General features: G+C 43.3%; 1 protein-coding gene across 1 annotated transcript in view; it reads left to right on the top strand.

Annotated features, from left to right (window-relative positions):
* Window positions 1-9053: 9053 nt before the first annotated feature.
* The window catches only part of tln2a (talin 2a), a 67005-nt gene continuing 52806 nt past the window's right edge, over window positions 9054-23252 (top strand). The window contains exon 1 of the mRNA XM_041935648.1: window positions 9054-9103. The gene's annotated coding sequence lies outside the window, so the exon portion shown is untranslated. The remainder of the gene's footprint in view (window positions 9104-23252) is intronic.

Raw genomic sequence — 23252 nt, 5'->3', positions numbered from 1 at the left:
GGCCAGAGCCGCTGGAGCTACAGTAGCAGACAGTTAAACGTCTGCTCGCAGCTGTCCACCCAGTCAGCGGATTAGAGGACTCACATATCTTTACGGCTGAGATGCAAAAGAAGATTAGGCGGGCTGCTCGTGGAGAGGGCCGGCCCGTCCTAATCTGCGCGACTGCCGGAGTGAGACGCCGCCTTTTTAAACTGGGCTTTGATGATTTATCGTATCTTGTGAATGATGTGCTCACTTCTGTGGGTGCCTGTGCCTTTTTTATGGGTCATTTGTTAGGATGAGTTTATTTCAACATGTGCTGGCCAGCATGAGATGCCACACATTACACGCAGAATAGCTCCCTTTAAGTCAATTACTGTCTTTCTCTAAAGTAACGTATGCAGTGTTCTCATTAGCTGGGGTGCTATTTCAGCAGCAGTAATGGGGTATATCCAGATCTTAGTGTTCCACATTATTACCACATACAGACCCAATTCACAATATGTAGTTTAAATTTACCCAACAATGACTAGCAGCATGTTACTGTTTACGTTTCAGTTGTTCTGACTGGATTGTTGAAGCCAGCTCCTCCTCACAGTGCGGTATGATTTCACATCCACGCTGACCGGCTCCTGGTGGTGTTGGGGTTCATGTGAAGTGACCCGGCGGTGTAACCAGAGCGCTGTATCTATCATGCTCATGGAGGGCGAAAGCGGGATTTGGTTCAAGCTGCTCTGCTATGCAGCGACCGCTTGGCAGCCGGTATCTCCACGGCCGACACGACCCCCACGTTGGCCCAAGTCCCAGCTTTTCTGCTCTGGACCTCAGTAGGCTTCCCTGAAAACCTTGTTCAGGATTCTTTTGCGTGACAGCTTGAGTTTTTACTGGGGGTCTAAGCAGTGGCTTTTCCAATCTGAATATGTCTCTGGCAGTTGGTGTCTTTTACCTCAGCTCTCTGTTTTCTGTGAAGGCTGCTCTGTTCAGCTCTTACGATGGTGGGAGAGGAAGGACCTTTCTTACACGACCTGCCTTTCAGGGTCAAGCATTTTAAGGGAATTCTCCAAGGCAGCCTTTCTCGACGAGCGCTGGTCAATGAGACATGGGTTGGGTTAGACAGAATTGTGAGTAAAATTGTCAGCTGCCTCAAGAACTTGCTGATGTATCCTCCTGAAAAGGCGTGAATGCTAATATAATAAACTCTTTTAGCAGTTAATGGATTGTGTTTATGATTTGCACATTTCACTCTCCTCCACAATTGTAACACTTGGTGTAGGCTTCTTGTTAGTTGTCAGCCAGGACGTGCTTTTGCCATCCTCAGATGTTATTTAAAGGGGGCTGCTCAGAGGATGCATGCAGGGAAGACTTGCCATCACTTTATTTACTGCTGCAGACGGGAGGACAATTGTCAGTGCAATTTCCTTGGACTATTAGTGCAGAATGTAGACTTCGTAAAGGATTCATACTGAAATCCAGTGCTCATGCTCTGCTCTAATGGCACCTGGCTGCAGGCTCTGCCAGCAAACCTTGAAAAATCGTGGTTTTCACCTTTTTATATGCCTGTCAGCGAACTTATGAAACTCTCACTTCATCTTGTCACACGTCGGTTTACAGTGTTCAGCCAAAGAGCACTAGGACACACACACACACACACACACACAGGGGCCCTCTCTCACAAGCTAAATAAAACAAGTGCAAACCAAATGTAAACCACAAATGTAAACACTGTTGCCTCTCTACTTCCCCCCCCAACTTGGCTGGACGGGTTTGATTCCATTCATGGAACTGGGAGTCGGCCCGAACGGGGATGAGGGTCTGTGTAATTGAATTAGTAGCTGTGCCCCCCCTCCCTCGCTTCTCTAGAGGGGCAGGACTAATCATTGAGAATCTGCTGTGTGAGAGGGTCGAATAGTTGCCTTGTATAGAAGAGAGACCAGAGGGTCTCTGTCTCTTTCTCTCTGTCTCTCTCTCTGTCTCTGTCTCTCTCTGTCTCTCTCTCTCTGTCTCTCTCTCTGTCTCTCTCTCTCTGTATACGTGTGTGTGCATGTGCAGCCATGTCTATTTTTGTGTGTATATGTGGTTGTGTGGTGTTTGATTTCCAGAGATTGTCTCTAACCAGACCAGATTGAATGGTGGGTCTGGACACAGGGCTCCTGATCCCTTAACCTCTGATGACCTGTGTGTGTGTGTGTGCACACGCACGTGTGCGCACGCACGTGTGCGCACACGCACGTGTGTGCATGCGTGCGCGTGTGTGTTTGTATGTGATGCAAAGCAACAGCTGTTCTCCAGATGTCCTGACCCCCCCCCCCTCAAATAGAGGAAAAAAGAGCTAACGAAAGAGAATCCCAACCCCAGAGAGATATAGATGCGGCTCGGGGAATATCTACTGTAGTTAGTTATTTCTTTGTGACTAACATTAGGTGTTCATTCAAAAGATCCCATGAGCTGTTTGTAGCACTGTGTGTGGGCACTGACAAGTGTGATGTGATTAAAATATGAGATGATCGATAAGTCAATCAACAGAAGAATAATCAGCAGCTATTTACCCTACTGTCCTCCTCTGATAATTGATTAATTGTGTTTTTTCAAGTACAATTTCCAAACATGAACTTTTTATAGCTTTTCAAATGTGAGCATTTTCTGCTTTTCCTTCATCTTGCACTGATTATCTGTGTGGTTTGGACCTGTGGTTGGACAAAACATGCTATTTGATAACATTAAATTGGGCTCCAGGAAGTTTTTCACTATTTTCTGTAATTTTATGGACCAACTGATCATTGATTAATAATATATAATAATAATTCTGTCATTATACATGTCATTACACTTTCTTCAGCAGCTCCTGCTCTCATTTGTAGCCTCGCTGCCTGTGTGATTCCATCCAGTCCAAGTTCTACAGCAAATGTATTTGTGATATTTTACTGTGGACACAAAATCAGGCAGATAGCCGGACTGCAGCCATTTAGCATCCGCACGCAGTTATAGAGGATCTATTCCTTCTGTAGAGAATGGTTCCAGTTAAAAGTGTTCATGGTACGGTCTCTGAATAATCCAGAGTTTCCACAACATGGCCTCTGGAAACAAACTAAATTTCATTGATGTCTATTGTATATGGGCGGCAGCAGACGTCTCACAGCTGGATATCTCAAAACTACAAAGAACAAAAACAAAGCTGTCTGCATGAGTAGACGCCGAAAGAGATTTCACACTCCTTTTTCCATTGCAGCCATTACGTATTGATCATTTTTCATAACAGGAAAACATCACACATCAGTGTCCCTGTTTTCCAGGTCAGCGAATGACTAGTCTGTGATTACCAGGATGGGATCAGACTCGATTCAAATTGAAAATATACTGCAAACTCATATACACACACACACAAACAAAGTGAGAGCAGATGGTTTGTGTTTATAAAGATAAAGAAATTACTGTTATTGGAAGTATCGCACTGCTGGGTTCTGCTGAAAGCAGGTGTCATTAACTTTAAAGCATTTAATCTCTGTCACTGTGATTAGTGAAATTCTAGCTGATATTTGCACTGAGGTTATGTTACCTGTTTCAGGTGGTAGCAAATATGAGTGTTTGCTTATATTAGAACTCTTTATGTTTTGCTTTTTTCACAGGTATTATGCACATTAATTAGTTTTGTTGCTTGGATGCCTTTCTTTATCTCTACTTTCATGTAAGTCTATTTTTTCTACAGGCTAATAAGCTCTATATGATGAGTGCAGTTTCCTGACAGGTGGCTCCCAGTGAGAGGGTGGTGGGTAATGAGTCCCCTACCACACACGGAACTCCCCCCACCACCTGCATTTATTAAGCCCAGATCCCATGGACCCATTTAGCTAATTGCATATGGGGGTCTGCTACTTATCCATGAGACCGGTAGAAGACACCAGACAATTAGTTAGTGGGCTCTGCAGTCAGTCTGCGTTGCAAGGCTGAGCTGTGATGTTGGCCGTGATTTCGGATTTTTAATCCCTTGCTACAGACAAAGAGAAAGCACCAGCGGCAGCATCATCCTGACTTTGTTTTCTTCTTGGTTGCACTCCTCGAATTTCACCGTTTCTCTGTCAGACTTAAAGTTTTCAGTCCTTTCCGTGGTTTGGAGATGTTTATGCAACAGAAAGGGTCGGTGTGTTTTACTTTTAGGGGTTTTTAGGCTTCAGTGTTTCGTTGTTCGCAGTGTTGATGGAGCTGATGTTGCGGCATTGAATTGGATTGTCCTTGATGCTACAGATAATGCCCCACGGTCGGGGTTGCAGAGACGGTTATTTCCCAGCATAAGGACTGCACTGAGCCAGTTGACAGGCTAATGTGCAGGCTACGTTCATGATACACAGGATTTCCCATGATGTAGTGAGTTAGTTTGAAATTTTCTGACAGTTAAGTCAAGTTAACTACTTAAGATAAGTTTCAGTTTTCTTGGATGTGCTCATAATTAGGATCAGTAGAGCCAAACTTAAAGGAATGATTTGACATTTAGGGAATCATGCTTGTTTGCTTTCTTGCCAAAAATGAGATGAGAAGATGGAACAGGCACTCATGTTTCTTCATGAAGAAACATGAGTTAGTGGGCTGCAGCTTCATAGACATGAAGCTGCAGCCAGGACACTGTTATCTTAGCATAAAGTCGGCAATCGGAAGCACAAAGACTTCTGTTGAGCACAAATCGGCTGAATGGAAACATTTCATAAAGGAAAAATTGATGAAAAGGTCTGTGTGTGCCGCCATACTGCTGTGACATCAGGTGCGTTTACATCGGCGAACTCGGACTGGACCGATCTTGCCTAATTTTTCAACTTGGAGTTGTGACTTGAAGAGTCGTTCCATTTCACTTTACCTCACCTGGTAACGAGTACAATGGAATGCAGCATCAATAACATGATGCTGTGTCATCTTGGTTCTTTAATCTACAAAAATGATAAATCATTGTTTTATTATTTTTTTAACGCATGTTCCCTCATGTCAAACTATTCCTTTAAGAGAAACACGTTGTATATGAAAGTTTGTTTGTTCAAAAGTGTTTGGGGGGGAAAGTGGGGATGGGAATGAGTAATGCTTTGCCCCGAGTGAACAGCTGCTGTTGCTGTTTGAGGTGGCCAACAGCAAGGAAGTTAGCACCCAGCCCCCATTCGTTTGAATGGAGCTGCTTAGCGGCAACAACTGTGTGTGCAATAAATCAGGTCAGTACGGTGAATTCAAATTTAGGTTTTTGCTTGGTGGCCACACACACACTCCCTCCCTCCCTCATCCATATGCAGTGTGAGTTGCTGCTTTGACCTGCGTATAATCCAGCTGTGTTGATGGTGCGAGATGTTGAGAAGTCGTAGTGTGCAGCTTTATTAAAGCCTCATTTTTAGGGCTGCAGCAAGGTGTTTCCCAGGCACCATATTGTCTGACCCGTCCCCACGCTGGTCCTCCTCTGCAGTGTGTGATTAATGAAACTGCAGGACGGACGGAACAATGAAGTCTCCAGCGGCTGATTGTGCTTTTTCAGACTGCCAGTGGCGATGTGCCCCTGCGCTCCACCTCTGGAAACCCCAGGGGACCAGAGGAGTTTCCCCACCCATTTAATTTTCCACCAGTCGTTTTTCCTGTCATGTTTTTTTTTGGTCATCAGATTTGACAAGAGCTAATCGAATAAAATAATATTCGGTTAAATTCCTTAACTGCTGCCGTCTGAGATGTCTCACCACCCTCGGTGGTGTTTCCAAAAAACTAAGCATGCTGAGTTTTGCTCAAAGCAATCCCCCTCAGGCTCAGAGAGGAGACTAACAGGAATGCAAATGTCTCTAATGCTGTGTGAGATAAGGTTTCTCTCTCCTCAAGCGTGTTTTGTTTGATTCGGGAGCTCACATTTATTTTCCTGGAGGCAAGAGTCTTAGCATTCCTGCACCGTCACATTATTTTCAGCTCTTTCCAGAGATTCCTTGATCTGTGAGATAAGTTTCCCTCCCATGTTTTGTTGTGGGTTTAATATGATATGAGGCCATGTTACTTGTCACCGTAATAGCCACTTATTATAAAGGACTATAAACACTGTAGAATACAGTCTAAAATTTGACATTTGACACATTTGAAGCGAGACTCCACTGATTTTACGTCTGTTTATAGGTCCTGTGAATACTATTCTATATGCAGTAAACAGTCGTATAAAGACTTTTGTGGTGTTACATGAAGTTGATAAATTGCTTTAAGTGATGTTGAACATTGGCTGGAGCTGGAAACCATAACTTTGGGTCTGAAGTTAGACAGAAGTGAGCTCAGCAGACCTCTGCTTGAGGCTAGCCGCCCGAGGCCAAATTGGCCTCTAGTAGCATAACACACCCAAATCTGCAACTGAGCTCTGAGTGGTCAAGTTGCATTTTGGGTAATGTCGGCGCCAGGTTTTGACAAGGAAGAGAAATGCACAGATCGTCTATTTTGCTGCATTTTTTTAAAAATCCTTTTTCTTTTTTTAAACTCTTCTATTAGTTGTAGGGTTTGAACTTCACAGCTGCTACAGACAAATGCACTTAAATACTGAAATGCTGACAAATGACCAGAAAATTTCAATTTTGTAATGAGCCAATTTTACATTCACAAGGGCTGATAAGATATACCATGGCAATTAAAATGAGATAAGCCAACTAAAAAATTGTGAACGTATGTGCCCATGAGGAGATTTGCATATGAGCTAAAAAAAAAAAAACAGCATTGAAACAGAATCAGATCCTGCATGACCGCGATAAGTGTCATGTTCCTCAACCTTTTTCTCTCAGCCGTCGTTCTTTAGTGGACACACTGCTGGAACCTAGACTTCAGTGGAATTTGAAAAGCGAGTCACTGTGTGAATCAGTTACCTCCCAGTCAGAAACCTAAAACCTTTTCCTGCTCCCTGCCAATGTCAGCAAGTCAATGACACTCGAGGGACAGGTTGTTGCTGCTAGCTGCCTGAGCTCAAGCCGAGCTCTGAGGGAGCCTGATGAGTAAGCAGGTAATCAAGAAGCTGGATAGACGGCTAGCGGCACCGGCCAATGTTTGCTTTCATCAGAATGCAGCGTTTTGGATTTGACCCTCTAACATTACATTGTTTGGAATTCTTTGCTCTTGGATGCATTAATTAATGGATTAAGATGATGGAATCCTATTTTCCTCTGAGAACCCCCAAAAATGAATCCTATCACACCTGCGCTGTGTGCAAAAACAAACCACTTTACCTGTGTATAGGTGCGCATGGCTGATGCATTCTTGCTTCCAGCACAGTCTTACGGAGTGTGTGAGCGTTGGTGTGACTGCAGTGCGTGCAAAGCCTCCCAAGGGAGAGAGGATCTGCACTATAGTGAGATCCTGCAGAGTGTTGCTTTTCCCTCCAGTGATCCACCTTGAGAGTGTCTCTTACTTGTCCCCCATAAGTCTCCAGCCTGTCAGTGGAGCGGCTGCAGCCTGTGTCATTGACTGTGGCTGCAGGCATTATACTGTGCAGCCTGGACAGGTGTAATAACCCACACTGCCTATTGTGAAATATTCTACTTGTCCTGCTATGGATTATTCTCGTCCATCTGGAAACTTGAAGCACAGTAAAATACGACATGTACTAAATTGAATGCAGACCATGCTATGCTTATCTATATGTGGCATTGTCAGTGTCACTGTATACCAGGAGGAGTGGACTTTCTGTTGGCTTGCGGAGGTAGAAGATATTGTGCCAGGTTGAGATTTAGGAGACAGTCTTTTATGATCCTGCTGCTGGCCGGATGATTAAAATCAAAATCCTTATTTGAGAGAGCCGCGGTTGTTGATCAGCTTTAACGCACATCAACAATGTCTTAACAAGCTGGGATTATTTGGTGACCATCGATTTTTCTCTGCTATAATGACTGCACTATATCGGCTGCAAATGTAGCCAGCCGCAGCTAATTCATGTTGCTTCTCGGAGTTGACATCACAACAGAGTGAACCTCTTGGCTGCTGTGTGATTAATGCCTTCTTTACAACCAGCCGAAGAGGGCTTTGTCAAAAAAGAGGCATGGCGTTTAAAAAGATAGAAGTGTCTTTACGCTCTTCAAAAAGGCCAACATAATGGTGGATCTTGGTCTGCATAAAGAAGCTGGCTGCTCCGTTGTAAAATGCTATCATGCAGCCCACTTAACTGTAAAGTTTGTTCCAGGTTTACTTTGCACATGCATTGTCCTCAGTGTCATGGTCAGGGAGGGCTGATGTTACCAAGGAATCTGAAGAACAAGCAGGTGTTTCTATTTTTAACCCCACAACACTCTTCTCCCAGGTGAACGCTGTCAGTTGGATGTGATTTGATGAAAGTGTTGATGGCTGTTTATGTGTTCGTACTGCTCTGTGGTTGTTACCACGCTGGGTTGTTGGGGCAGATTTAAGTGTTTTAAAGCACATCGGGGTGTATTTGAAAGCTGAGCTATCTGCAGTGCAATGGGTCCCAATAAGCAAAGGAACTGAGTTTGATCAAGCTAAATGTAGCCGATACAATCAAAAAAAAAAAAAAAAAGAAAAAGCCCCGAGTGGCCCTGATAACGCTGCTGTACAAATCTCTTTCTGCAAAATGTCTGAATAAATATTTGCCTTGGGCACCACAAAGTAGGGCACGGTTTTAACCCTCCTGATCTGAAGTGGGACGTGGACTGGCTTTTCAGTATACATACATATTTTACATGTTGAATTATTTATCTGACAGTGCAATCATGTGATATTTCACTATTAAATGATACTGTTGCAGCCTGCCTGGAAAAGCCTTATTAGCATCGTGTATTTGGAGTGTATTTGGAAAGCAACTGAACTGCAATATCATTTTTGTTTGATGTTTTTTGAATTTGCATTCATCCATTTGACCAGCTATAATTGTCTCCTTATTCTTGTTCTTGTTCTTATTATTTGGCATATCTTCATTTTGTTTTGCCTTTGAGTTTATATTTTCCTCAAGTCCTGCCCCATATGGCATAACGAATTACTAATATCTATGTGTATGTATTTAGAGGAAAGATTGTACATATCTTTGTATGTAAACCCATACATAGGCATTCTGTGCATTAACCTCATGCATGTTCTCTGTTCGTCTTTTCAGCTGTGAAGATCAGCAGACATCCAAAGCTGCATTTCCCTCAGCAATAAGGTAAGAAGCTGTTAATGGCGACACGGCAACAGAATGGCTCTTAAATCATCTGTTTGTATGTATGCATGTATACAGGTGGTGTGCAGCACCACTTACACACGAAAGAGAGGCAACTTAACATGTGTGATTTGGCTTCTCATTAAAGTGAATTAAACTGTGAAATCACACATTTAGATAATAGTAATAGAAACATTGCCCTCTGAATGTTATGAAGTGGAGGTGAAACCTGATGTATGACTTGGAGCCAATGAAATCGTCCCATTTGCCAACACCTGTTGTAGTGATGTTGTATTGTATCACATACACTGTAGGAATTGGGTGGCTGGTAGCTACTGTAGTACTGTGGTGGAGGCGTGCTGTCTTGCTTCATTGTGTGTGTTGGTGTGCAAATTCCACGTGAAATCCATTCCTTGTTTGTCTTGGCTAGACTTGTCAGGATAAGGAGTAGTTTCCAGCTTCAAGGTCACCATATGAAAGTGAACGGTGACAGAGTTCAAGCCTGGGAGCTTTCGTCATCCTGTAGGCCCTTTGCTTTTCTCTGCTGCTCTTAATGGCAGCAGCAGCTTCAGTTTCTCTGTATTTTCTCACACCAACAGTTTGATGTTGTCTGTTTCCTTATTTGTCTTCATGATTCACTCTCTTCACTTGCAACGCATGAACGCAGTGAAAGCAGGGTGTTGGACCTACCTCATAGGCTCCATCCGTCCATTTTCTTCCACTTATCCAGCTGCAGCAGGCTAAGCAGGGTATTCCAGACCTCCCTCTCCTTTGCAACATTTTCCAGCTCCTCCTGGGGGATCCCAAGGTGTTCCCAGGCAAGATGAACTATATAATCCCTCCAGTGAGCTCTGGGTCCCCCCTTGGGTCTCTTGCCAGTTGGACGTGCCCAGAAAACCTCAGAAGGGAGGCGCAGAGGAGGCATCCTAATCAGATGCCTGAACCTCCTCAAATGGCTCCTTTTGACATGAAGGAGCAGTGGCTCTAAGCCGAGCTCCCTCAGCATGTCTGAGCTCCTCACACTCTGTAAGGCTGAACCCAGCCACCCAGTGGAGAGAGCTAATTTCAGCTTCGTGTATCCGGCATCTCGTTCTTTTGGATCCAAAGCTCATGACATAAGAACGGTAGATGGGCAATTCGAAAGCTTTTCCCTTCTGGCTCAGCTCCCTCTTCATGAAGAGGGTCTTCGCACTTGGCTGCAAGCCACCCCGTCCTGAGCTGAAGGTCGCGGTCTGATGAAGCCAACAGAACGACGTCATCTGCAAAAAACAGAAATGCAGTTCCTAGGACCCCAAACTGGACACTGTCTTCCCCCCGGCTTTGCATTGAGATCCTTTCCAGGAAACATCAGCGACAGGATCAGAGACAAGGGGCAGCCATGGCGGAGTCCAGCACCCACTGAAAACATGTTGTAATTATACAGGTGAAGAACATACAGCATGACTCAGCAGATGTGCTGACTCATATGCACTTCACCTGTGCAATTAATTTCAAACCATAATACATCCTGTCAGTGCTGGGAGCTGTTGAAACTAAACCATCTATTTCCTCTCTGTTTGTGTTTACCCAGCAAGGCTGCGTGTGTGCGTGTGTGTGTGTGCATAAGCCACACATACCTGGTTTAAAGCTGCTTGCCAGGTGCACTGTATCGATTGAAGTTGCTAATTGCTTTTAGATAATTAATGAAAGTCAATAGAATTTGTAGTAAACTAAATGCGTGTGTGCCGGCACATCTGCAGCTCTCCATGATGACAGCATGCAATAGTGTACATTTTCAAGCTGACTCAATGAGCTGCTTCCAGAGGGCAATTACAGTAACTGGCAGCATCTGGTGCCCAGCCTCACTCTAACCATGCTCCACTCCACAAATAAGGTTACAGTTGCTGTGCATTGTAGTTTTCCAAGATTAATGAGCTCTGATGTCGGTTTGTGTCATGCCATCATGCCTCAATAAACTGCCAGATCTGAACTCACTCGCATGTGTATTAAATCCAGAGCTATGATATCATAAGACTACAGGTTGAAGAGTGTTTTTGGCCTTCGATAGGCTCCTTTTCCCTTTGGTTTTGCAATTCTGACAGCACTTGTGTTAATATTTTCCCTTTCATGATGTTGTATTTCAGACACTTTTCAGTACTGTTTCAAATGGTGCTGTGCTCTTGTGGTGGAATACAAGCTGCTGGAAGTTTGTCTTGCACACATTTCGCTTTGCCTCTGAATCTGTCATGGCTTTACCAAACTAGTGTCCTTCCAGCTCAACTCTGAGCTGTTTGCTCACGGCTGATTGGTCAAGAGTGGACTGAGCTTATGAAACTGTGGTGAAGGAAATCCCGGATACATTATTTACACTGTAGGACAGTTTCTGTTGTCTAGATGTGCTACAGAACTGTCTTTTTTGGTTTTAAAATCATTCTCAGGCAAATCAAATATTGAAATACACTTTTCCTGTCCTGCAAACTTTTTTCATATTTCTTGCTTTTGGTCGCCTTGGATCATTTTGAAATGCTCTCAAGAGATCTGCCACCTTTCCTGTACTCTGTTGCTTTTGCTCGTCAATGAATAATCCAGCGTGTGCTTTGAGAGCACATTTTTAACTCTCTGCATTATTTTTGAGATTTTTGTCAGTAGATGAGCAGGGAAGCAGCCTGACAGAGCAGCATATCAACCTTCTATAATGTACCCAGTTTTTGAGGGAATTCATCAGGTGCAGTCACATATGCTGTAGCACCTCCACCATGTTGTTTTTGACATTCATAAATGACAAAGGGCTGTGCTATTGATCAGGAAGCTGCAAACCTTTTCTTTTTTCTTACTGTTGCAGGCATAAGTTTTGGTTTATTTCCTCACCCAAGAGGAATAAAACACTTAATTGGAACTGGCACATCTTTGTTTCTCTAATTATGGCGAGAATAATTACTATGTATATAGCTTTACTACGTTTTCAGCGTCCCAACATTTCCACATGGTGTAGTCTTGAATGGTTGTTCTCATTGGCTGTACATTTCTGGCTGGTGGTGTACCATCAGCTGTTTTCTTGCCAACTTGATCAATTAATTATATCGACCTTTAAAGTGCAACTTAACAGCTTGGCTATGTTTTTTGTTTAAAGAGAGAAATGTCTGTGCTGAGGATGGCTAAAGAGGTCCATTCCCAGCCTGACTGATCCCATGTTTACACGTTCCTCCAGAGTATTCCTCTGGACCTGAGCCAGCGGGCCCCACTCAGGATCGACTGCAGCTTTTCGTTGCAGGTGGGGGCTGCACCCAGTTTCTAACTCAGAGGGCTGCAAAAGGATCATGATCAGTGTAACAGATTGTTGCACATTTTTATAATGACCATTTTTATCATGTAGTCTTTGTTGTCATGTTTAAGACCATAAATAAAACCAGACTGTAAATATCCTGCTGCAGTGTTGAACTGTGCTTTGAAACCTCTTTTCATAAGCACTAGATATTTCAATGTAAAAGTATATTTTCCTCATTTGCTAAACAGTATATGCAGTGTGTGTATCTACCAGTGCATCAAATATTTTGCAGTCGTGGTGACACAGACTTTATTCACTGTGCTGACTGTAAAGGCAGCGGTCACATCTGATTATGACCAGATGTTGTGGAACTGTTGAGTCAACGCAGCAGCATCATTTAGCAGCACTGTTACCTGCACTTAATAAAGGCCCGTTTATTAGAACTGGTGACGACTGTGTCTGTTACTCAGCTGTCTGGTGACTGTTCATGTACTTGGAGGATGTGGTTGCTTTGTCAAGTGTTGTGCAGTGCTTAGTAAACAAGGAGGTGACGTCACACTCAGCAGAGCAGACATGTTCTTAGTAAAGCCTACGTGCTCGATACCATTTTTTTCCAATCCAATCTGAATCCGATATCTGAACTGGGATATCCGATGCTGAACACCGATCTGATACCAGTGTTTAATTAATAGGCTGTGCCGCACTGTGTGGAAGAGACTGGGATCATTGTTTTATGTTTGAGGCAACACCAGACTTGACTTAAACACTGCTTTCCTAACTATGTAAAAAAAAAATGTCACAAAAAAATACATAGATATAAATGTATATAAATGTAATAAGTTGCTATTTATCAATAAGATACATTGTTGTGCATCAGCAACTCTGTAAAAAAATCTTCAGAATTAACAGGAACTACCATCCTAATGTAAATGCTTTAAATGCACAAAAAAAATTGGTTTGGAATTCCAGTATAAAATGATCATAAAATTCCAGTATAAAACAATACAACTGCACCAAATGAGACCAATAGGTAGGCATTAAATCACAATTAAGGCACAAAACATCCAAAATGAAGAGGAACATGGTCATAAGCATAGAATTGAACTGAATAGATCGGACCTGTTGTCAGCGATACTCAATCCAGGGATTTGAGTCAGTATCAGACCGGCATCCGTCATCAGGATCGGACTGGTGCATCCCTTGGCAACATTGCCTTATTTATTTTCTAAGAAAGTCACCTCAGAGCTTCTGTGCCTGGAAAAGGACTGGCTCTTGACCTCATCTTACACTGACTCTTCCATGCTGTCACTGCATTCCTTCTGCAGACAGTTTACTGGTAAGCAGCAATCGTGCCGACTGGCTGGGGGTGACCGAGGCCATCGCCGCAGCAGCTGGCTGGCACCATCACAGTGAGTCACCTGTTTTGGGAGGGGTGTGCAGTCCAAACTGCACCGCTGCCAAATAGAACAGCCCTCGATGTCCAGAAACCCACTGGCCTCCTTGGCGTTCAGATCTAGGCGGCTATCATGGGTCTTCCTTTGGACAGGCAGCTGAAACTTGTTGATACTGTTCATTGTACTAAAAAATGTGTACACATGCACGTCTTTGTTGTTAGCCATTGAATGTTGACCTTCATCTTCAGGCTTTTAAAATAGGTTTTGGGCCAATATTGGCCTGATCTTGATCATACAACAGTCTTTTTCTTGTGACTACAGTCATATTATCATGTTATCGGTGTCATTACACCTTCAACATTGTGAATACTTTAATGTAGCAGCAGCACTAATCACATTGGTCTCACTACTAAAATTGCTCTAAAATGATCCCCATCTGATACTCAGCCAAATAGATCTTTATAGCAAATCTGATTCAGCCGTGCAGTATTCAAATCAGAGATCTCTTCATTCTGCAGAAGGCAGTGGAATTATTGCTGAGGAAACGGATCAGACTAAATCTTTGTCTGACAGCCAGAATTATCCCTGGCCTTTAACTACACCAGAAAGTCCAATAAGAAAGACAATCCCCTCAATAACTGCTCAAAGCACGCCAAAGCACAGAGATAATGTGGACCCACAGTACACGGCAGGTCCCCGTCATTGATTCCCTGTCTGTTTATGATTTGCTCATGTAACTTTAGGGCTCAGCAGTGTTTATGTGACATGGATACAGGTGACCAAAAGCACCACAAGTCCTGAGCGGAGATGGCCTTATAAACATTTCATGTCTGCTTCAGCCTTTTTTGATTTACCACAAAAGATAGAAAAACACTGAAACTACATGCTTGTCATGGTCGAGGACTGTTGGCGCTTTGAGTAGAACATGAACTTGTGGTGTATTCTGTAATAAAAATACTTTTGATAATTTTGGTACAGTATACCCTTGTTTTTCGCGGGGGTTATGTTCCAAAAAGAACCCGTGATAGGCAAAATCCGTGAAGTAGAAACCTTTATTATTTTTTTTTACAATATTTTTAATATTTTTTATTGTACAATTAAATACTCTATTATACATTGAAAGAAAGAACAAACCATTTTACAGGCTCAAGCATTTGTTTCACAAATACAAGTACTTTAGAAACGTTTTTTTAACAAATAACTTCTGTACTGTACTGTCAAATAATAATTTTAATCATCGATGTGAACAGAAGGCTTCAAATTGCGGAGATTAGCACCGCCCACCGCGACCCGAGTAATTGGATTAAACGGGAGAAAATTAAAAATGATTATGAAAAAAAATACAAAGTACAGTCGGACAAATAGTGACTCAGGTGTATTTCACTTCAGACTGAGCCGCTGCATCCTGACTCCGCTCTGCAGTGTTTTCTTCTTTTGAAGCTCGCGGTGCAGGTGTGTTTGTTCGGGAGAAGAACATAGTGATAGGCAAAACTCGAAATTACAAGAGAATTTGCACGTACGTAATGTAAATTTGGCAAGCCGTTTTACGTACGTGTACATATTAAACTGCAACGTTATTGACGCACAGGTAGAGAAGAAGCGGAGTGACTTTTTAGCCAATCAGAATGCAGAACACAATGCACGATGCAAATCCGTGAAGTAGCGAAACCGTGAAAAGTAAACCGCGTTATAGCGAGGGATCACTGTATTTTAAAGTGACTTTTGAGAGAGGAAATCACAACCGGCCGCTTATAAATAAAAAGTTATCACAGTTGGTACAGCCGTACTTGTTCTGCTATGTCCAATACATTATAGTGGCGAATGTGCAGAACATTCTGCCACCGTTCCATTGGACCATCAGTGAACAGGACAGTGACCCAAAACACACCTCTAGGCTCTGTGAGGGCTACTTGACCAAGAAGGAGAGTGACGGAGTGCTGCATCAGATGACCTGGCCTCCACAATCACCCAACCTAAGCCAAAATGAAACGTCTTGGAAGCTTTTTCAAAGGGGACACCAAATGGGGATGAATTTCAGGATGCACATGTACACATATACGTGCAGATGCTCACAGACACTGGTTCGCCTCTGCCTGTCTCTTCAGACTCTGCAGTGCTTTGGAGCACTGACATGACTGTGCAGCCAGTCACATTGATGTTTAAAATCTAACTGCCCGGGGGGGTGGGATGGGGTTTGATGACTTGCATTTCTGCGTCACTGATGGATGTTACTCAGCTGTCCTAACAGGCACTCAGAAAGCAGTGAGTGCAAAGAGAGGAACTGGTGCTGCCACGTGAGCTCTGAAACAAAGTGTGTGAGAGAGCGATAGCTTTATAGACAACTCACCAACTGATGCATTTCACGTGTCCACAGTGCATTGTCCAATTTGTACTCTGGACGCGGATGCTCACAGTCTTTAATGCATTTCTGCTGCTGCACAGTGCACACTTGCCAGCGTCTTGCAGCTCCAAAATATTGAATAGAAACTGACTTGACGTGGATTTATAACAGCACAAGATATTAGTGTAATAGTTTACACATTGCACATCATTAGCACGCTGTTGCATAGCGCTGCTTTTGCATGATGCAGCTCTTTCAGATTCTTGTGTTTGAGGGAGAGTTTAAAAAAAAAAGCAGCAACAGAGAGGAAAGCATCGAATGCATTTGGTGTTTTGCTGGCCTCAGGCTTAAGTGAAGGCAGTTTGTTTCAGGTCTTTTATGAAAGGTGACCCACCTCAGCTCTGAAGTAGTCATTTTGTCATGGTGGTCTTGATGCTCACTGGCTGTCTGTCTGATGTGGGCATGCTGTTGTGACAGGAAAGGGTTATGTGTGGATGATTAACCTCTTGGAGCTGATTGCAGGTTTGCAGTTGGAAAGTATGTGTCACTCAGCAGATACCTGTGTAATTCTTTTAGCCCTTCATATTGTGATGTGATTGTGGTGTCTTTGCGTAGCAGGAGCTGTGATGTTTTGATCTTTTTACCATGAGCAGAGGCAACAAGTGGCAGTCAGCCTGGAACAAGGAAAATGGATTGAGGCGATATTGTTCATCTCAGTTGTTGGGGGAAATCCCTTTGTAAAAAATTGACAAGTGTTCATCATCCTCAGGGTTTGAGTTTTCTGCCTCACTGCTTGCTCTCTCGAGACAGTCAAAGCAGGTTGATTACTGCCAGTCAGCTTCATCTACCTTTGAAAGTACACTCCCCTCCAAAAGTATAGGAACAGTGAGGCCAGTTCCTTTATTCTTGCAGTAGACTGGAAACATTTGGGTTTGACATCAAAAGATGAACATGGGACAAGAGATCAACATTTCAGCTTTTATTTCCAGGTATTTACATCTGGATCTGATGCACAACTTAGATGATTGCGCCTTTTGTTTGAACCCACCCATTTTTCATGTGAGCAAAAGCGTTGAAACATGTGACTGACAGATGTGTTTTGTTGTCCTGTTACGTTGATTATTCAAACAATAAATAGCGCTGAACGTCTATGCTCAGTTTCAAATTTGGGATTTGCCCGTGCAGACTGTATTTATAGTTAGAGGTGGAACCAACATGAAAAACTGTGAATTGTGAGGCTGAGAGAAGATGGAAAGTGAATCAGAGCCATTGCCCAAACACTGGCAATAGCCAGTACAACCGTTTGGAATGTCCTGAAGAAGAAAGAAACCACTGCTGTACAAAGTAATAGATGTCAAACGGGTAGACCAAGAAAACATTGTGAGAGATGTGCAAAAAGGCCCTAAAACAACGATTACTGACATCAGCAATGACCTCCAGAAGGCAGGAGTGAAGGTATCACAATCTACTGTTCGCAGAAGACTTCATTAAAAAAAAAAAAAAATAGTACAGAGGCATGAAGCATTGGAAGGCCAAAAAGCACAGAGACGGGCCTCAAAAGTTCTGGGACAAAATTTTATGGACTGATGAGACAAAGATTAACCTTCACTAAAGTGATGCAAAAGCTAAAGTTTGGAGAGAGAGGATCTGCTCATGATACCAAACATACAAGCTCATCTGCGAAACACAGTGGTGGTAATGTAATGGCTTGGGCTTGCATAGCTTCTCCTAGGGCGGGCTCGTTAATCTTCATTGGTGATGTAGCACATGATGGCAGCAGCAGAATAAACTCAGAAGTCTACAGAGATATTTTGTCTGCTAATTTCAGGGTTTCAGGGCCAAGAAGGTTTTAGACCGGCCAAGTCAATCTCCAGACTTAAACCCTACAGAGCATGCATTTCACCTGCTGAAGAGGAGACTGAAGGGAGTAACTCCCCAAGACAAACAACAACTAAGAGAGGCGGCAGCGACAAATAATGCTATCTTCTAAGTTGTGCATCAGATCCAGATGTAAATACTTGGAAATAAAAGCTGAAATGTTGCTCTCTTGTCTCATATTCGTCTTTTGATGTCAAACCCAAATGTTTTCAGCCTACAGCAAAAGTAAAGGGATTGGCCTCACTGTTCCTATACTTTTGGAGGGGAGCGTATATAGCTCCCTGTCTAATACCAGCAAATCATTTGATTAATTTATTCAGGCATTCATAGAGGTTTGCGGACCTGAGAAAAACAATTTTATGCACTAATAATACTTGACCACCGCCTCACCAAGTCTGTTAGTCTGTTAAATGTTCGATCAAAGCTGGTTCGCTTTCACTTTCACATCCAAACAAAGTAAGTCTATGATTTAGTGGAACTTTTAGTGTCCCATTATGGTCTGAATACAGCTTCAGCTTCTTTTCTTACCTTACAAGGACGAACGCCTCTGCTAAACACGGTAAACATGGAATCATTTGACTTCTTTCTTCTTCTTTTTTTTTTTTTGTATAAAAAAGATCAAATTTTAGGATGCTGAATTAAAAACACAACATACCAGCTCGCAGTAGCTTTAAACCACATTTATAACAAATGCCAGTTGAACTGTAGGGTTTTCTCATTTCACGCCTTATAAAACAGATCAGATATTAGTCAGGCCGCAACCAGCCTCTGTAACCATGGCAACCTGTATTTGAACACGTCCTCAAGTGGCGACAGAGTAGTCGGAGTAATGTTAAAGGCTGCATCTATATTCTAACTGGAAATCAAAAGCTATGTTCCCCCCCGTTTTCTTTTTTTTTTTTTTTTTAAAGGAAAACTGAGCGTGAGCGAGCATTGTGATACAATATTAACTCTGAATGGCGGCTCTTCAGTGTGTAGTCTCGCACAGCACCCCCATGTTTTCAAGTACCCATCCAAGTTGATTTTTGGTATATGTGCCAAATGATGGCGGGGTGCCTGTGGTTTGGTGTCGCATTTCAGATCGATTCCCTCTCTCCTGGTTGAGAGGCTGAATTGATTGCGGGTCCATCACTCTCGTGCCTTACTTTCAACTTGGAACGAAGATGGAGGAGGCAGGAAGGAAGAAGGATAATATGCCCAGCTTAAAGGAACAATTTTCTAGCAACTTTTATTCCTGTTTATGGCCACATAAAAAAAACAAACAACAGCAGCGTGTGACTCAGTGCTGTATTACGCTGAATGAGGCATCACCAACGAGCTCTGTGTTGGATTTGTGGGAGTGTTGGCCGACTGTTCGCCTCTCCTCTGCATGAAACTCGACACCTGCGTCGGTGCTGCTGCCGACAGAGATGCATCACCTGCCTGCCTGAGTCGTTTGCCAAGCTCGCTCTTTCTCCGCCTCCCTCTCTCTCTCTCTCACACACACACACACACGCATACCAATGTGCACATGCAAAAACACACACGCAGACAGCAGATGCGTAGCTTCCGTCACTCAGGAGGTATGCAGTCTGTCACCTGACCCCGCCACCAACCAGGTGGATAATTGTGGTGTTATTTCTTGAATGCAGTTAAGTTTTCAAGTAGAGGCGTGAAGGTGTGTGTATCCTCCTCTCTTTGCGCACATGCGTGTCAGAACTGCCACACTGAACAAGACCTGTAAATATTTTTATTCCCTTTGGCATGTGCTAAGTGATCAATGAATTCGATTTGTCTCAACATTTCCGACGCAGCAGAAGTGAAAGATTGTGACCACTCTGGTCCAATGGCATTTAAAAAAAAAAATTGTGGATACATTTCTCAGCCAAGGGTTTAACAACATTTTCTTCCAAACTGCTGAAACAGTGGAATTGCTCTTTAATGACGGCCATGTTTTCTCTGAGAGACTTGCAGAATTCAATCAGCCTGTCTTCATGAACACAGAGAAACTACTTGAAGGAAAAAAGAAATTGAACTCTGCTGGAGCCTGTGCGGACTGCGAGCCACACCTCGACTACCGAGCGGGAGCAGGGTGTCACCTGACTCAGGCGCACTTAGAAAAGGCGGAGTGATGCTCACTCAGCCCCTCAGCCTGCATCTCCCACTGACTCCACTGTCACCGGCCACCGCCGCCCCATTCGGCCTGCTGGATGATGACGACCTCACTCTGAACTGCGCCGGCTCGCTCGTGTGTGACTAAGGCTGTGTGTTTTAGATCAGTTCCATTTCTGCCTGATGAGTAGGCAGCGAGAGTGTCTCCAATGGCTTGTTTACACTGTGTTTTCATGGAAATGTCGACAGCAGTGATAAAACAAAACTCCAGCTGAGTTTATTTGAAAGAAAAGGTCGCCTCGCTCCGGAAAGGGTTTGAAACGGATTCATTATGGAGTAACCCTATGTATATATTGGAGGGTGTCTCGTGCAGTTGAGAATACACTGATTAAATATACTTAAACACTTGAAAGGCCAGTTGAGATGAGTAGCGATGAAACAGGTCAGCAAGCTGTCAGCTGTGCATGCAGCTCTAATAAGAACGACTCTCAGCATATCAAGTATCAGTATCAATGCTCACTTTACCACCGTACCTCCAGCAGTAAGCGTAGTTTTACTTCTGAATCTTTAGCAAACCCTGGTGAGTTTTGAAGTTTACGTTCGACCAAACTTAACTTGGTGTCGAGTTTACCAAACTCAGTGTTTAGTTCCAACCCTTAAAAGCCTCTGCTCTTGTTAAGGGATAGGATTCAGGGTAAAAACAGGCTTAGTACTTCTACCCTGCAGTACAATGCTGCTTCTTTATGCCCATGTTGTCTGCATGCATCCTCAGCTGGTGATGATGCTGCCTTTCACCTGATACTGAGTTTCATGGTTCTGTATAAATTGATTGAATTTGGTGCAGTCGGGTCCTATCACACAGATTTCCCTTTTAATATCTCAACTAGACGCCCTCAAGAGGGTAACGATGAAGCCCGACAAAGTGGTGCATTACGCAGCCTAATTATTATTCAGTTGCAGTGCATATAAAATAGATGGATCATAATATGCAACATGCTCCAGGAGCAAATTAGTCCCCCACCATGTACTTGTTAGTCAGGAATAATATTAATAAAGCCTGTTTCACAGTAGGCTCACAGAGCAAAAGATTTTGTTTTCGCATTTATTCGTCTGTTTCATTTGCCGTGTTCATCCTGTATGAACACGTATTACAGCATTTGCAATGCAATGTTTATCTACTCCCAGATTCAATTGGAAAACAACAGGATTGAGTTTCTCAGCAGCTCTCATCCTCCTGAGGCCGTGTGTGGTGTCAGAGTGAAAGCCACTGTCATATGATAAGGCTGTATTGTGCTGTGCATGGGCTGTTTATTTGCTTTAGGTCAGGAACAGTATGTTTTTTAACTGCAAATGGATGTGTTTATCTGGGTCCCTGGAGGCAACCAGTCGCTAAATGAACAAATGCTATTTAATTTCAGTTTTTCTTCTCAAATATAATTTGGCCTCAGCTGGCTGGAAGGGCGGGCCGGTGTGTTTTTGACTGGAGGCTGCTTTGTGCAAAATTTGGTTGACTGCATTGAAATAGGGTCTTCATCTATGAAGACAGACACCAAATGTTATGCTGTCAAATTAATGCAAAACGGGAGGCGTCATAAATGTGTCTGTTTTGGTTTTTGATGTTTTTTCCTCAAAGGAGATCAGAGAACACATGATTCATGGTGCAGATATGCTGTAAAGACAAAAAAAAAAGCAATTTAATTCCAGTTGGACTAAAACAGAAATGCTACTCAGGCCTAAACCAAAGAAAACAAATGACTGTGCTTTTGTTAGCTCAGTTTGGCCGTGGTGTCGAAACTAGGCTACCAGCATACACTGGCCAAATATTTGACATGTTCCCTGGTCCAGAACTCCTCCAGGATTGGCCTGCCTCTCTTGTTGGCTGTTCTATTATTGGATTAGAGGCCATGTTACTGTAATAGGGCCTGGGCATTCCCAGCAGGCACCGATCTGCCTTATTGATCTATTGAACAATAGCTACATGTTCCAGTGCTCTGTCTCATTTTCCTTTCATCTCGTGAGCCTTTGTCCGACTCTTAGGCCGGCCGCTCTCTCCAAATGAAATCAAAAGGGTGGCAAAGTGTCACCTCTTACTCTGTAGTGTTCTGTGTGTGCTGAATCTGTCCTCCTCCGGTGTGATGCCTGTATTTGCTGTATCTGAAGTATGTCATAGCACATGTCTCCGAGTTGCTGACTCAAACACTAGCTCACATTGTTTGACATCTGTCAACATTTGTTCTGTTGGATGTGCGTTTCCCAGCTCCAGTAGGTTGGGGCTACTCAGTCACATGATCACGCCATCATTTAAAATGGGGACATTTTCAAAATCACGTCATTCAAATGGATTTTCCGTCTGTTTGTCTGACCTCCAAAGTGACACATTCAGGCTGCCTTCACTTTGGCTCCAGGCCACTCTGCTGTTGAGGAATATAATACAAGCACAGTATCATCTCTCCTAGTGGCCTCACCGCCACAATGTCTTTGACAGCAAGTAGATACAGTACGTCCCCATTGTGTGCTTTTTGTGCAGGGTTAATATGATACAAGGCTAAAAAGCACCTTCAGGGCTCGGCCGCTTGAATGCAGCCGACTCTTTCCACAATTTCTAGCTGTGCTTTCTCTTAACTGTAATCAGACTTAGTGCAGGGTTTGCATGTGACATGGCATGGAAATAGCTGTTAGTGTCTCTGAGTGGCTCTACTTGCTGTAGGCACACCAGTGCTTTGAGTCCTCAAGGAACCAGTATTTTATGGCTGTCCGTCAAGTAGATGCTAAGATATTTCACTGCTGGGGGCGCTAGAGTACAGTTCAGAGTATCAGTTCATCCTGTAGGGGTCTTGAGTATGTGTAGCTAATGTCATGCCAGTCCGGTTCAAGATATTATACTCTAGATCACAGAAGTAAGCTTCATAGTTGCACCAGAAGAAAAGTTCACCAAAGTCAGTCAGTCAGTCAGTGTGTATGAAGCTTCCTGGTAATGCTTGTCAGTCACTGAGATACTCACTCTGGACCAAAATGGTGGACCGACCGACAGATTGCTATACCTAAAACCGATGTTTCTAAGAATTCTGAACTCAAATCCCACTTGGTTGGTTTTTCAAAAGCTTTCATCAACCTGGAGTTTGCTCAGTTGTCAAATGACCCAAGTATTGAACATATTGACTTTATGTACAAGTTGTATGAGAGCTAGTCATCGCGCACAATAGC

The sequence above is a fragment of the Chelmon rostratus genome, chromosome 1 (assembly GCF_017976325.1).
Source record: "Chelmon rostratus isolate fCheRos1 chromosome 1, fCheRos1.pri, whole genome shotgun sequence".
NCBI classification, from domain to species: domain Eukaryota; kingdom Metazoa; phylum Chordata; class Actinopteri; order Chaetodontiformes; family Chaetodontidae; genus Chelmon; species Chelmon rostratus.
This window is presented reverse-complemented; position numbering and strand designations above follow the sequence as displayed.